Below are 14,757 nucleotides of genomic sequence, written 5' to 3'. Positions count from 1 at the left end.
TTTCCACTGTCCTGAATTGGTTGCATTCAAATCCATTACATGGACACCCGGGGTTCTCATTAATGTCACAGAAAGCCAAATCATTGTTTTATTGGCATACGATGCTTACAGATATAAAAAGACACATAACTAATTGTCGCACATGTCAGGAAAACAAAGGGCATACGAAAACACCTGTCAGCCTAGGGGCTTATTCTGTGCCCAATCAACCCTTTGAAATAATACATTTAGATTTGTTAACAGGATTTTATGAGTCAGACGGAGGAAATAAGCACCTCTTAGTAATTATAGATGCTTTAACTCGATATACAGAACTAATAGCGCTTAAAACTAAAACTGCGATTGAATGCGCTAGGAAGTTTTACGAGTGTTACATTTGTAAACATAGAATTCCACACATGATAATCTCAGACTCGGGTGGTGAATTCAATAATCACTTTCTTATCTCATTGTGTGAATTCCTTAGCATAAAGAAAATAAATACCATGATATATCACCCAGAGTCGAATGGGCTAGTGGAAAGAGCAAATAGGAAGATTTTAAATATATTTAGAGTAACACTAGGGGGATCAGACCCCAACTGGGATATTGCAATACCGGCGGCACTGAGTACTCTGAATCATTCATATCATATATCAATTAAAATGTCACCGCATGAAGCATTGTATGGTACCCCAGTTAGAACGCCTTTCCATGTATTAACGCCTACAACTAATCTATCAAATCCTTTAAAAGAATGTATAAATGCAAGTATAAGTCGATATGATATCCTTTGAAGGAATTTAGAAGAATCACAAATCATAATGAAAAGGAATCATGATAAAATAGCGAAGCCAACTAAAACATATACCGTGGGTGATAACGTTTATATACAAATCAATGTCCGTAAAGGACTCAATTATAAACTAACACCTAAAGTTGAAGGCCCATTTAACATTTTGGAAACATTAACGGCCAATAGGTTTAGAGTTCAAAACGTATCCCAACCCACGGATGAGAGAATAGTACCATTGGCTCACATAAGAAATAAAAAGAAAAAAAAAAGAAAAGAGAGGGAAAGAAGTGAGGGAAATTTTTTTTTTTTATTTTATGTGATTAAAAGTTTTCTCCTTAATACAGGAGTAATTACATATATTTTTCTCGTTACAGGTTTCTAAGATGAATTTTTTGTTGTTGGGAGTGATATTGTTCGCTCAGACATTTTTCTCGTGTGGGATGAGCTCTAAAACTAAAAGTATAGATTTTAAATATGGCACTATAGTTGAAAGACAAGAAGACGTTTTTATTACATCGAGGACGTAGTTGTAGAAGTGAATATGCAAGCAATTTTTCTTCAAGAGAATGATGTCACTAGCCTAAGAACCGCCATTTCAAGGTTTTCTGCCTCATTGGATGAGTTGCATAGAAGACATTTTCATTTGACTACAGAGAGTTTGCTTGGATCAACATTAAAAGTTGCAGAGATGCTATCTGATGACTTGAAAAATAAGACTTACGAGACAATATCTTTGGCTTATGACCTTTTGATGTGGACTGTAGGCCACGAACATAAAGAAAGACGAAATCCGTTTATTTATGCTGCATTAAACATCTTTGGGTCTATTGCAATTTTAGGTTTAGGAATTTCCAATCGTCTTAAGATTAGTAATCAAAATAAGAAAATTGAGTTCTTGACTCATGAAGATGAATTGATTATATCAGAACTAAGGAATCAGTTAGCTCCAATCAATCAAATTATGGATTTAGTAAATGAACATTCAAATAATATCATTCAGATTATGGAAGTACAGGATTTGTTGGCAACGTTAACGTATTATGATTCAAAGATAGATCACATACATAACAGAATTGCACATTTCATTGAGAAATCCAAGGATTAAGTAGAAGCTATCACGTTAGCAACTAAAGGTGTACTGTCACCCCATTTGTTGCCTATAAATTACTTAAATTTAATTCTGGAGAACGGAAGGGATAAACTAGGCTATGTTCCTTTGTTAGGCGAACGTAGGTTAGAATTTTATTACAGCCTAATTACAGTAAGCGTTGATAATAATAAGATTAGGATTACAATTCCCTTTGATTCTTCTGATGCCTGGCAATCTTACAGGATATCACCCTTTCCGACTTTCATGACGAATCACTCAAATCCAGTAATATCCAGTTTGACAGGACACGTATTGATTTCCCCAGACAAGGAAACATATACGGTCATTAAAGATTTAAATCAATTAACTCACTGTTCAGACGCAATGGATAGAAAAATATGTACATGTGACTCATTTGAATTCCATAAAAATTTAATGGATTCATGCGAGTTAGGTATAGTGCTAGAAGGTGCTCTCTCCCATACAAGTGAAAATTGTCTGGATAAGCTTTATCCCTTTGACAATAATGAGTTCAATTGCAGACTGAACAATGGCTCGTGGATACGATACGACAAGGACGGCTTCAATGTATCATGCCCTGACGGATCCACGACATTCGCCCACATCTTTGTTGCAGCAGATGGTTGTATCGGGACTTCCCCTAATTCCATGGTGACTGGTCTAAGGACACTCATCAGAGAACGAGCCTACTTCGCGAACTTCACGTGGACATCTACAATGCCAGCACTACCTCTCCCGTACAATCAACAGGTTGCCAAGCGGTTGATGAAATTGATCGAGATGGACCACCCGTCACCGACTTATAAGGAAATTCTTCACCCCATACTACTAGCAGGATTAGGCATCACGGTGATGATATTTATCGCCGTGAACATCCTTGTTTGGCGTAGGTTACGGTACAGCAGGAAGCTAAAACAGAACGTTTTGCCATGTCCAGACAAAACTCCTTATTTAATTCAGTTTAAAGCCGTTTGAAGTGGCCACCTCATTCGATAAAGGAGTAAAATGTTTGGAATTTGAGTTTGTAAGAAAAGCTGTTAGTACGCTAGTAATATGTAAATGAGGAAATTTTTCAACTTTGCATGGCTAAAAATACATTTAAAAATTGAGTTTGTAAGAAAAGCTGTTAGTACGCTAGTAATATGTAAATGAGGAAATTTTTCAACTTTGCATGGCTAAAAATACATTTAAAAAAAAAACATTTAAAAAAATATAAATCATTTTTTCTCTCGGCATCTAATAAAATATATAAGCCGGAATGTTAAAAAGAAAAGAGAAAAAAAATTAAAAAAAAATTAACATAATCTGTGGGCATCTAATAAAATATATCAGCCCTATTTATATATATATATATATATATATATATATATATATATATATATATATATATATATATATATATATATATATATATATATATATATATATATATATATATATATGTGTGTGTGTGTGTGTGTGTGTGTGTATATATGTACGAAACCGTGGTACGTGTACGTACCAGGAATTCGTGTTTGAGCACTAAAAAATTGAATTTTTACCAAGGTAACAAATATTTTTATTAGTTACCGTATTGTGTTAATCTATGTTTCTGACAAAGGTAACAATTATTCTTTAACAAGTTACCGAATCATATGTATATCAGTATTTTTTTGGTACCATATAATCAGTTGCTAGCCACGTACCATATATATGATCTGTATTCATCATGCATTTTTTTTCTTTGCTTTGGTAATATCTTTTCATATGCATTATTGTTATTATTTTTTATGTGCCTATTTGGACATTCGTCCTCATTTGCTTATGGCTAAAGTTAAACAGAGAATAATACATATGTCCAGTCACACCTAGTAAACATGTTTTGGCTTGTTAATTTTTTTTTGAAAAAAATTGAGATAGCTGGCCGAGCTAATGTAATAAAAAAAATAGTTTGTTATTACATGTTTAAAACACATGACGTAATACATCATTTTGGATGAAGATGCTAGCGTGAGATTTGCTGTAGTCAGATAAAATCATAAACAGGATGCACTATGCAGCCTCGGCAATGTAACATTTTTCTGAAACGTCAACACCAATGCAACAGTGTGTGAAAGATTGTGTCGTCACCGGTTGCAGGTATCTTCCGAGAAAGAATGTAACAGTTTCCATATTGTGTTTAAATGCTACGACAACTAAGCATACGATATCTGTGATATCGATAATTTAATCAGTATAGATATGAACTGATTAAATTATTAATATCACAGATATCGATAATTTAATCAGTTCATATCTATACTTCACCTGAATTGGTCATCCGACCAAACCAGGTCCACTCTTATGATGGTGATGTTTAACTCTGTTGTTTTTAGAGAATAAATACTTTTAAAGCTAATAAGATGAACTTCGTTATCCAGAATTGACATCTTAAACAACACATGCTCAATGTGTGCTTATAAAAGTAGCACACTAATATATATATATATATATATATATATATATATATATATATATATATATATATATATATATATATATATATATATATATATATACTGTGTATATATATATATATATATATATATATATATATATATATATATATATATATATATATATATATATATATATATATATATATATATGTGTGTAAACTCATATAAATACACACACACATATATATAAATATATATAAACATATATATAAATATATATATATATATATATATATATATATATATATATATATATATATATATATATATATATATATATATATATATATGTATGTATATATATATATGTATATATATAGATATATATATATATATATATATATATATATATATATATATATATATATATGTATATATATATATTTAATATATATATATATATATATATATATATATATATATATATATATATATATATATATATATATATATATATATATATATATATATATATATATATATATATATATCACACTAGGTTAAACTGAAGTTAAATAGAAGAAAGACAAATGATGAGAATCGAGTATGCAATGGATGGTTAAATATCTTCAAACGAGAAAGGATTAATGTGGCAGCATCTTTTAAATAATTAGCAATTATGTTCTATAATGCAGGATCTTTACCATTTTGGTTCAAGGAAATATTGAAAAATGCAAATCAGACAATGGCTAGGTTAAGTAGAATTTTGAAACCAAATATCCTGAAATTACGTATAAAAATCCTATTACAGTATAAATCAGTTTATTGAGAACGGTATTGCTATATGGGAACGAGTCATGGTATGGCAATGAAACAATCTCCAATAGGTTATTAAATTTGAGAACAAAGTCTTCCGAAGGATATTAGGAATTATTTTGTAGGACAGGATTTGAAATGAGATTATAGGAGAGATTACTCGAGTGCAATATGTAGACGAGATCATGATGAGGGATAGATGGAGATGTTTTTGGCATGCTATTTGTACTCTCCAAGAGAGATTAATCCACCACATGATCAGCTGTATATAGGCAGTGTATATTTTAAACTCTGTTACCAAGTCAGCTGAATATACGATAGGATAAATAATAAGGCCAACGGTTCACCATATAATTTTCTCATATCGTTTAAAACACGGCCATCCAAGTTCTTTAGTCTGAGGGGCACTCTTGAAAAAAAGAAAAAAAAAAGCTGTTTGTATATGTATGAGCGCGTGTGTTAATGTATATTTGTGTCCAAAAACTGAATTTCACATCTTGGTGGGCATAATTAGGTTTCGTTTCAATTCATTCTCCATGAAAGAAAGGTACATTGATTTCGCATTCAGCTGACAACTTACATACATCTCTATGAATGAATCCACATGGTAAATGTAAAACTCTAAAGAAAAATTCATACGGACCGAAGTCAAAATACCTATTGATAAACTGAATTTTAACTTCTTCTAAATAATCCTGAATTTCAGCAAAATCAAGAACTTCATCATGCCTAAAACGCTTTAATGTTGGAAACGGCTTCACATCAATCTCGTGTATTTGCTTAATCCCCAAACCCAGTTTTGTTTTCAATATTTGTATTTTTCTGAACGAACCTACGGGTTAAGCAATACACATAAATCATCACTACAAATTTACCCCTCGGCTAGAATAACCCTGTCCCTCCTCCCCCTCACTTGCATATATTGTAGCATTGTATTTCTTTTTTTTCATCTGAAATAGTCTGTACACTCACAATAGCATTCACATTCCCAGACACTTAGTAACATTAGTATGAAGACATACATATCCTTTGTACATAAGATTATACCAATTCCGGCAAGAAAAGAAAAATAAATGATCTTGGGTCTCTATTTTTTCAGGAAGTAGAGATAACTACAATGAAAACAATGTTAAAACGGGCACCAGTCAAAAGTACGACGTGCTCTGTGATATGCTTTGTTACTTCAAATAAATCATCGTTTGAAAATATGATGTAACATACAACAGACGCCAGTGAATCTTTTCTTTGTAGTTGTTTATTTAAAAAAAAAAAAGTTCTTTTATTCAAGAAAAGCGGTAAACATAATTTTCATATTATAGGAGCGTGAAATATATTATACGTTCACTTAATTTTCTCTCACGGGCCACTTTCAAGATCAAACAGGTCACTTCTGGCCCACGGGCATGGGGTTGGAAGGCCCTGGTTTAAAGCAATACCGAGAAAATTGGGGTAATGTAAATAAAATAACAGCACATAATTCATCAATAATTTGTTATTTCACGGAGACAAAAACGTTATTATGTACTACGCTTTCATGTGACACACGAGTTATGAAAAGGATTATGTTTCCCTTGTGTTTGAAGATCAAAATGATGAATGCGGATTAAATACTCTCTAATTACATGGGGGGTCTCTAAGCGTGTAGGACCACATACAAGGGTGAAATGATAAACGTGGAAATTTATGTCCCATAATTTAAGAGATACCAATGTTTATTGTACGGTAACTTCTTGCTATATTGAATTCATATATTCTTGCAATACTTATTTGAAAATTTATGTGTTATAGGAAAGTATTTATGGAATATATATAATTCGGGAACAGATAATATTAGTATCATTATGAATGAACATTTCAAGCCGTATTGGAAAGATAACCTAACGAATAAAAGGAGGCATAGCATTTGTAATCTAGATTTATTATTATATATTGCATAAATTTTAGTTTAACCTTTCGGTTGCTCTATTGACTAGTCCACGGTATCCTCTACACTCTAGTCCAAGCAAAGATATTTGAGTTAGAATAAGGTTTAGAAAAAAAAGCTATTAGTGATGTCGCTCAACATTTCTGTTGTTCCTGGTAGTTATTTATAGGTTCCATTGGTCCATGGTTTCCATTAAAGTTTCTGATATTAATACCACTTATTAAAATGATGCATTCTGATATCGGTAAAGAAAAAATATTTCGATTTCATGATAGATACAGTATATATTTTCCGAAGAAAAGCGACATTATTCTTTGAAATTTTTAGAATAGTATTTTTAAATTTACATAAAATTTTCTCATTATGCTATTTTTCCCTGTTTGAGTCCTCTTTGGCTTACAGCATCATACTTTTCCAACTAGGGGTGTAGCTTACCTACTACTACTACTTCTGCTAATACTACCACTACTACTACTGCTACTACTACTACTACTACTACTGCTACTACTACTACTACTACTACTGCTTATAATAATAATAACAATAATAATAACAATAATAATAATGTGATTTCAGTTACATACATACATACATATACCAAAGGCACTTCCCCCAATTTTGGGGGGTAGCCGACAACAAGAAACAAAACAAAAAAGGGGACCTCTAATCTCTACGTTCCTCCAGCCTAACCAGGGACTCAGCCGAGTTCAGCTGATACTGCTAGGGTGCCACAGCCCAACCTCCCACATTTCCACCACAGATGAAGCTTCATACTGCTGAGTCCCCTACTGCTGCTACCTCCGCGGTCATCTAAGGCACCGGAGGAAGCAGCAGGGCCTACCGGAACTGCATCACAATCGCTCGCCATTCATTCCTATTTCTAGCATGCTCTCTTGCCTCTCTCACATCTATCCTCCTATCACCCAGAGCTTTCTTCACACCATCCATCCACCCAAACCTTGGCCTTCCTCTTGTACTTCTCCCATCAACTCTTGCATTCATCACCTTCTTTAGCAGACAGTCATTTTCCATTCTCTCAACATGGCCAAACCACCTCAACACATTCATATCCACTCTAGTTGCTAACTCATTTCTTACACCCGTTCTCACCCTCACCACTTCGTTCGTAACCCTATCTACTCGAGATACACCAGCCATACTCTTCAGACACTTCATCTCAAACACATTCAATTTCTGTCTCTCCATCACTTTCATTCCCCACAACTCCGATCCATACATCACAGTTGGTACAATCACTTTCTCATATAGAACTCTCTTTACATTCATGCCCAACCCTCTATTTTTTACTACTCCCTTAACTGCCCCCAACACTTTGCAACCTTCATTCACTCTCTGACGTACATCTGCTTCCACTCCACCATTTGCTGCAACAACAGACCCCAAGTACTTAAACTGATCCACCTCCTCAAGTAACTCTCCATTCAACATGACATTCAACCTTGCACCACCTTCCCTTCTCGTATATATCATAACCTTACTCTTACCCACATTAACTCTCAACTTCCTTCTCTCACACACCCTTCCAAATTCTGTCACTAGTCGGTCAAGCTTCTCTTCTGTGTCTGCTACCAGTACAGTATCATCCGCAAACAACAACTGATTTACCTCCCATTCTTGATCATTCTCGCCTACCAGTTTTAATCCTCGTACAAGAACCCGAGCATTCACCTCTCTCATCACTCCATCAACATACAAGTTAAACAACCGCGGCGACATCACACATCCCTGTCTCAGCCCCACTCTCACCGGAAACCAATCGCTCACTTCATTTCCTATTCTAATACATGCTTTACTACCTTTGTAGAAACTTTTCACTGCTTGCAACAACCTTCCACCAACTCCATATAACCTCATCACATCCCACATTGCTTCCCTATCAACTCTATCATATGCTTTCTCCAGATCCATAAACGCAACATACACCTCCTTACCTTTTGCTAAATATTTCTCGCATATCTGCCTAACTGTAAAAATCTCATTCATACAACCCCTACCTCTTCAAAAACCACCCTGTACTTCCAAGATTGCATTCTCTGTTTTATCCTTAATCCTATTAATCAGTACTCTACCATACACTTTTCCAACTACACTCAACAGACTAATACCTCTTGAATTACAACACTCATGCACATCTCCCTTACCCTTATATAGTGGTACAATACATGCACAGACCCAATCTACTGGTACCATTGACAACACAAAACACACATTAAACAATCTCACCAACCATTCAAGTACCATCACACCCCCTTCCTTCAGCATCTCAGTTTTCACACCATCCATACCAGATGCTTTTCCTACTCTCGTTTCATCTAGTGCTCTCCTCACTTCCTTTATTGTAATCTCTCTCTCATTCTCATCTCCCATCACTGGCACCTCAGTTACCAAACAATAAATACCTATCAGCACCAATAAGGTTTACAAGAAAAAAAAAACAAGAATGAGATAAATATAACATTATTGAAAATCTAATAGCCTGTTTGTTAAAGATTTTTTTTCGGAATTTGTTTAGGAATCTGAGTTGAGAGTTATTTACTATTATTTTTAATGTATACGGATAATAAATATTTACGTGTTATTCATACAATATTTGCAGTTAACAATTATGCGGCATTGCTAAAACCCGGATAACAACTATGCATGGATAGCCCAGATGGAGCAACTGCATTCATCTGCACTAAATCCTCACCCCAAGAGTAAATACGTGTATAATACTGAATTGGCTCAGCCGCACAGATTTCTATATTATGGCGTGATTTTTCAACGAAACGATGAGGGCATAAGGGGTGGGGGGGGGGGTGGAGGGGGGGGGGGGTGTTATGACCAGTTTGCTCTGCCTTTGAAAGGGCAGAAACGAATAACTACCTTACATCGAGAACAATTGGCTATTTCTTAGGCTCTAGAGCGTGATCGGGTCTTTTTATTAGGTCAGACGATTGTGTTGGGAAATGATTAGCTGCTCTTACCGCATAATAAAAAAAAAAGGAAAAAAAAGTAATACTAAAAGTTTCATTACAGAAGAAAATGTTATAGATGAGATTTTCGAGATTGATTTGATGAAATAAGTGAAGTCTTGATACTAGAAACAAAGAAATGCAGAATTATACTGAAGAAAATGTATTAGATTATATCTATTTCAGCAAAGAAAAAACATGTCTAGAACAAATATCCATAATAACCCAAGATATGTGCAAGAACAATGATGTAAAAAACTATTGTGGAAGTATTTTTATTTTGTTTGAAGGAGAAATCTTATCACTTTTTATGTGACAATAGAAGACACAAACTTGTTAATTTCAAAGTTCGTTCACAATAACAATACATCAGTAAGGGCGTTCCCTTGTTGTAGATTCTAATGAAATGAAAAGTTCTTTAAACATCATAGATAGTTTTATAATTACCTTCATAAAGACGGAGATGAAGAAATTTAGAAGACAACTATTGATCACAGAATTATGGTTTGTTTACTTCCATGAAAGGAATTTAACTCAATGTAGGCAAACGTCAGTTTAAGTCAAAAAGGTAATTCGTTAACCCTGTTAGATTCCTTGAAACTATTTTGATTTGAACTGAATTGACCTTTCAAAGTAGTCTCACGGTTAACTTCATTAAATCCACACGTTTTTCTGAAAAATGAACTGTTTTCGCTCCTGGTCATAAAGGAGAGGTTCCCTTTAAACCAGTAATTCCCTTCTCTAATATACATGTCATTGCCATAGATTTGACTTCTCCCAACTGTTCCAGAGATGTGTCTTTTCGAGGTTCATTGCCACTAAGGCTTAATGATGGCTGTTAAGATGTACCGGTTTCTGCTGAATCTGGGATCCATTTGTTGAAAGGCGTAATCATTTATAACAATTATTTGAGAGAGAGAGAGAGAGAGAGAGAGAGAGAGAGAGAGAGAGAGAGAGAGAGAGAGAGAGAGAGAGAGAGAGAGAGAGAGAGAGAGAGAGGGGGGGGGGGTATTCTAAACAGAATAGGCATTCTTTCTGTTCTAAGGGTTAGTAGGATTTAATTTATATATGGAAATAATGACGTATTTACCACAGAAACAAAACACATGCATTTATTATGACTAGAATTTCAGTCTCCAAATAAGGTAATATCGATGGACATTGAAACTTTAATGGGTGATTTTAGCTCATGATATTAGAGTTTCAATAATAAGATAAACATTCATGAAAAATGTGTAAGTATATATGTGTGTATAGAATTGAAAATTCTTGATGGACGTTGATACTTATGAAGGTGTAAAACTAAATGGTATTTTTTTTCTTTTTTTACATGAAGACTTTAGACTTTTCTGCTCCAAAGTTATCTGATATTTTCCGTAAGTTAACAAGTATAGGTATTTTTAGCACTTTGTGGAGAATCGGTATGTTACTACAGGAAGTAAATGTGTTTGTGATAGCTTAATTCCTACTGATTACTTCCTAATTTCAATAACTCATATGACATCTAAAGTTTTTAGGCAAAACGTCGTGATAGATTTGCTGAAGGTGATAATCTGTTCCCGAGTTACTTAGTTTACAATTTGGCTTTTGTAAAGGCCTTGGAGCATGTGATGAATTTCTTACAATCTCCAATGCTTGTCAGAAATCCCTTGATTGTGTTAATCAAGAGGCCCTTGTTTTATACTCACAGATAGGAGTTGGTGGGTCTTTTCTTAGTACTATTATTTAATTTTCAAATACCAGATCGCTAATAGTGGTTGTTCATGGGAACCATAATGAGTATAGAAATGTGATATCCTTCTCTCCAGTCTCATAAGCATAAGCATACTATATACTTTCATAACAACTGACGTAATTATTTCAATCAGTTGTCTCCCTGTTTAGCTATTTTCACCAACACTCATAACTCCCATTCATCAGATTTGGCCTCTTCATGTCACATTCCACAAAATAATCTTACTAGTAGTCTCGGAGTCATTTCATTTTCGGCCAGTATCATCTCAGCAGTTATTTCATCGCATCCATGGGCTTTCCATCTATTTAGTTTTTGTGGATAGCTTCGACTTCAAACACATTGAATTGATTCATGGGCACATCAAGGTCTTCATCAGCTTCATGTATATCAATAAAATTATTCCCTTCATGTGTCCTATTCCTGACCTCACTAAAGTGTTCCATCCAACGTTGCCTTTCTCCATCTTCTGTTGCTATAACAGAGCCATCTCTCTTTTTGATGGTTATATGCTTCTTTTTTTGGCGCAGTCGAGATTTCATTAATAAATATAAGAGTAATTCTCACATCATAGCCAATTCCTGACTTCATAGCCTGGTCGGCCACATCTGCTTTACTGTCTAAATACTCTCTCCAGTCATTCCGGGCTTTTCTTTTGACCTCGCTATGAATACTGGAGTACTTAGCATGCTCTACCTTGTAATTGTCTTTACTTCCTCAAAAACTTTCAACAATCAGTTTTTATAGTATCCAAGTATCATTCGATACCCATGGCTTTCTCCTTGTAACTCTTTGTCCATTCTCCATTATTTGTCTGTTCTTTGTCTCTTAAAGTCTGTAAGACTGCAAATCTATTCCTACATTCAATTGCGATTGTTTCTCTGTGCTCTTCCTCTAGGAGCTTAGTTGTATCAAACCTAGGTATTCGATCTATCTTTCTGGAGGGTGCTTTCAGTTTTAATTTCATTGTGGTATTGAAGAGCTGGTGATCACTACCGATATCTACACCTCTATAGCTTCATACATTTCTTAGGGTCCTCCTTATCTCTTTATTGATGGCAATTTGATCTATCTGATTTTTGTAATTGTCACATGGTTAAGGCCATGTATACTTGTGGATGTTCTTATGTCGGAACAGAGTACCTCCAGTGACAAGATTGTTTGTTGAACAGAAACTTATGAATTGTGCTCCATTTTCATTTGCAACCTCGCCAAGACACTCGACACCATTCACATTCTCTATCCATTGATTATTTCATCCAACTTTAGTATTGAAGTCGCCTATTACAATTTTCATATCTCTCTCAGGGATCTCATCTATTATCCTCTGCAAGTCATCATAGTATTCATCTTTCCTTTCTTCAAGGGAATCATTTGTTGGGACATAGCAAACTATAAAACTCATATTGCACTTTTTTATTTAAACTACTATTTACAGCTCTCCATTCGGTTAATGCCTTTTCTGCTCTTGGTGGCTTCATCACTCCTACCCCTTATCTTCCAGCTCCATCTGATCTTCTTGACTATACAGTATATATATATATATATATATATATATATATATATATATATATATATATATATATATATATATATATATATATATATATATATGTGTGTGTGTGTGTGTGTGTGTGTGTGTATATATATATATATATGTGCATATGTGTAGAAATCACGAAAGCTGACACGTGATGAATATAAAATGTATTATAGCCACGAAAGGAAAAATGAAATAGACTTGATTGGAGTTAGTACTTTCATCCACTCAGGACATTATCAAACTCAGCAATGAGAATACATATACAAAGACATCGTATTTATACTGGAGAAGGGGATCCAACAGCTGTCAGTTTCTTAATAATTCCGGAGAAGTCAGATTTTAGATAAAAGGATAATACTGGGTTAACGGAAAACAGACCTGGGGTTAGATTCAAATTTCTACCTTGAGAACAGGAGATTAAAAATGATTCAACAATATTCCTTTGGAAATAGTCATTTACATGGATTACTTTTTCCGTCTTTGACCAACCAATTCTGTGACTTGACCCTAACCAGTGGGAGGCCAAGGCATTATTAAGAGAACCCCTGGAGACGGCCACCTGATGTTGTTTTAATCTGACTGGTATACTTTTTGATGTTTGGCCAACATAAAATAGGTTACACTCTGAACAAGGAATGCTATATATTACAATATTATCATTCCCAGAACTATTCTTAATTAACATGTTTTTTAATGTACAGTTATATTTAAACACTTCAGCAATGTCTAGTTTTTTCAAAAGGGGTATAATATCTAAAAAACAAACATGAAATGGCAAACAAAGCATATTATTAATTGTTTCCTTTCTCTCTAATTGGACACTATAAAATGTTTTCTTAGCCTTGTTCATACATTTTTCTAAGAAATATTTAGGATAACAAAGATCTGTTGCAATTTTTTTCTATTTTAGTGAACTCCTCCTCAATTTAATCTGGGCTACAAATTCTCAATGCTTTAAGGTACATGGAGGAAAAAACTGAATGCTTAATATTTTTAGAGTGACCGGAGTAAAAATGTACATATGAAATATTATTTGTAGGCTTTCTATATATGGAAAACTTAAATTTATCTGTTTCTCTAACTATTAAAACGTTTAAAAATGGGATACAGTTATTTTCTTCATTTTCTATAGTGAATTTTATTGATGGTACTAATGAATTAATGATTGAAACAAAGCCCTCAAGATTAAATTTTTCTTCTAAAATACCTAGAACATCATCAACATATCGATACCACACAATATGGGAAGACCACACTGAAGGGATTAATCTAGATTCAAAAAATTCCATATATATGTTGGATAAAAGTGGGGACAAAGGATTACCCATAGCCATACCCAAAACCTGTTCATAGAAATCTCCATTAAAACTAAATTTACACTTTTTAATACACAAACAAATGAGCTCAATAATAGTATGGGTTGATAAAGAAAAATCATAAGCATCTAAAATACCCGACAGGAAA

The sequence above is a fragment of the Palaemon carinicauda genome, chromosome 23, assembly GCF_036898095.1.
Source record: "Palaemon carinicauda isolate YSFRI2023 chromosome 23, ASM3689809v2, whole genome shotgun sequence".
In the NCBI taxonomy this organism is placed as follows: domain Eukaryota; kingdom Metazoa; phylum Arthropoda; class Malacostraca; order Decapoda; family Palaemonidae; genus Palaemon; species Palaemon carinicauda.
This window is presented reverse-complemented; position numbering follows the sequence as displayed.